The sequence below is a fragment of the Amblyomma mixtum genome, chromosome 9 (assembly GCF_055824585.1).
Source record: "Amblyomma mixtum isolate Tamu chromosome 9, ASM5582458v1, whole genome shotgun sequence".
NCBI lineage: Eukaryota > Metazoa > Arthropoda > Arachnida > Ixodida > Ixodidae > Amblyomma > Amblyomma mixtum.
Window position 1 is genome coordinate 380,822 of NC_143020.1, and position 2,980 is coordinate 383,801.

The 2,980-nt window shown below is 45.7% G+C and overlaps 1 pseudogene; it reads right to left on the reverse strand.

Annotated features, from left to right (window-relative positions):
* On the reverse strand, window positions 1–1,742 carry LOC149328015 (uncharacterized; annotated as a pseudogene).
* Window positions 1,743–2,980: the final 1,238 nt, after the last annotated feature.

The window sequence follows — 2,980 nt, forward strand, 5'->3', positions numbered from 1 at the left end:
TCATCTCTTTTTGGGTGAATTATGCGAAGCCTGATTCCTTGTTGGAATGGCCATGAGGAATGGTTTGAAGTCCAGCTACCTTGCAACTCTATGAACAAGTGTAGACTCACTAAGTAGCCTCTTTTTTATGAATGTTCCGGGAGCGAAGGAGTGGCCTGCGATACTTATATACTCTGCCTTGTACAGAGCCCATCGACGAGCGATTGCGGCGGACTTCAGTGTCGAGTACTTTTTCACACACCACGTGTACGCGAAATAACCTATTGGCGCACATTTTGGAAGGCTTTAAGGTTGAGCTTCTTCTTTTTTAATGTGTTCTTGCGTTCCGCTACTCACACTCTTAACCTCGGCAACACACTGTGCTGAAATCTGGTTGCCCTTATTCGAAGACTTCTGCTTACCAATCTCGTGCTTCATTTCAGAAGTTTTCGCATCTTCGGGTCTTCTCGTGGAGAAAGAAATACCTTTGTCACCTGTGTCTCCTCAACGTCTTCTTGCTTTTTTTGTTGACTAGACCTTGTCTTGGTAGCCTGCATCTCTATTCTAATGTTATGCAATGGAATACGTAAGTTCGCAAACCTTTTGTCGACGGTACCCATAAAAAGGGCTCTGCGCTCATCATCCGCTCTTATCTCGATCAAATGTGCTCGAATGGCAAGTGCGGCATTTCGCAAGCTATCTTCCCAGTTCGTTTTCAGTATCTGCAAATCAACTTTTTGCGTCTCATGTCTCTTCTGAATGAATGATGTCAACGTCTGTATTCTTTCACTCATATTCTCTACCATCTTGGACTGTGCGCATACTGAGGACACAGGCAGTTGTCTGTCCCCATGCAGTGCAGAGAAGTGTGTCACTGTTTCTCTGAAAGCTGCTGTTTGAGCGGTAATATTGGCCAAGGCTTCCTTGACAATAAAAAGATCGCTCTTAACAGCTTCGATATCCAACTTCATGCATTCCTCAGGGGACACACCTGATGGTGTCGGTAGAGCAAATCCACCACAGTTTGACTCTCCATGTGCAATGATCTCCCTATGAAGGACTCTCACTCCGCAGCTTCGACAGCGTGCTACTTGGTAAGCGCAGCTTGTGTGGAAGTGCTTCGTCGTGCTCGAAGCATCCGTGACAACGTCACAGCCATTTGGATGGTTCCAGCAGCGCACCTGCAAAGAAAAGAAATTGGTGATTTTTTGCTACACACGTCTAAATACCTTTCACCGATCTCGATGCGCACCGCAGCCCATTTGCCAGCGTATGCGTTGTGATTTGAGTAGCGGGAAAGCCACGGTATTGCGACTATTGTAGTGACGAATGAGTACCGTTCGCTCTCTCAACTACCGCAATACCACCAACATGTGCACGTAACAAAACGTGCGCATTGAAAGCGTCGAGGTTATTGTATCGACGTTCCACGTGTGAAGTACCATATCGAGTGGAAGCAATCCTTCAAGACAAGCTCGAGGCAGCTAGCCACATGTTCCGCTCCTCTGGAAACTTTCCTTCGTGGCTGTTTTCTCCTCACAGAGTAAGCGCTTTCTCAGGAAGCGTAGTGCAAGTCAAGCCTCTACTGCGAGTCCTTATCACTTCCCAGAAGACAAGGTGTGTGCTCACCTTCGATAAGTACAGACAAGCCGATAAGCACTTCCTTCATCGGAGTGACGTGACCAACCGCAACTATGGCTTTCCTGAAGTCGTGCGATGCCTACATCTCCCTGTTGTTGCTCAGTGTCCGACACTACAGCCATCGTATTTTCCTCCTTGGACACTCTAGCTCATCCAAATGCACCACGTTATACATTCGTCTTTAGCGTCTTGTTGTGGTCCTACATCAGCTTCGTACCGTGCGAGGGAGTTTTCAGAAAAGAACAATTTACACCTTTTGTGAGTACCTTAAACCGCATTTAACTGAAAGCGATAGTCCATAGATCTCTGACACCCAGTGCTGCAAAGTACTCACAAAAGACCCAAACATTCCCTGACGGCTATTCTAAGGAAGCTTCCTCCTGTGGTTTGAATGTGCCCTCATGAGGACAAATTATGCGAGCGAAAGGCTTACTTTACATCGCCAGAAACACACAGCATAGAATAAACTCGCCTTTAAGCCCTGTGTGGAACTGCTGACCGAAGTGGGGCTTTAAAGCTGATTTATAAAAAAAATTGCGAGGACACTTTTGCAACTAAAGTGCTGACAGGCGAAAGCCGAGGACACTATGCTGTGACGACTTCCGGTGGATGTGACGTCACACCGTTCCCGCAGCTATATCGATACCTAAATTATACATCTTTCGGGTATCTCAAGTGTTAATTACGCTTAATTATACATTTTCACCATCTAATTTCACACAAATCCGCCGTTTTTCTGACCATTCTGTGACAATTTTCACTATGCCGTGACGACTTGCGGAGGATGTGACATCACACCGTTCCCGTGGCTGTATCGACGTCGGCGCTATTTCGACGCAATTACAACAGTTTTGCCTATAATTAATTAACTTATTAATCTACAGTCATCAAACTATTCTTGTAGGTTCATTTTTTCATACTCTATTTGAAGCAGCTATTGAATTTCTTCTATCGTTTTTAGTTCGCTAGTTCAACGCGTGTGACCCGCTTTGTTAACGGGCGACTGTATGAGCCATTAAAGGCTTTCGCCTTAATATGTTGAGCATATTAAGGAGTAATTGATAGCCAGCCAGTCTCCTCGAATGTGCGATACGTACGTCACTTGTACACCGTCGCAGGCTCTTGTATACTATGCAAAAGCACCGTAGTTTGGGCCAGTTGGTATTGATCCATCTTGAAAACGTAGCAGCACGAAAAAACGGGGACAAAATTGACACAGGTACGACAGGAGATGTGCTGCACTTCCAACTGAATTTTATTGCGGAAACCAAAGGTTAAGTATATCGTCTCGTGGCAATCAACCGCAATGGTGCAAAACCGCCAGTTCATTATCAAGGCGAGACAAGGAAGCGGTGCTAAT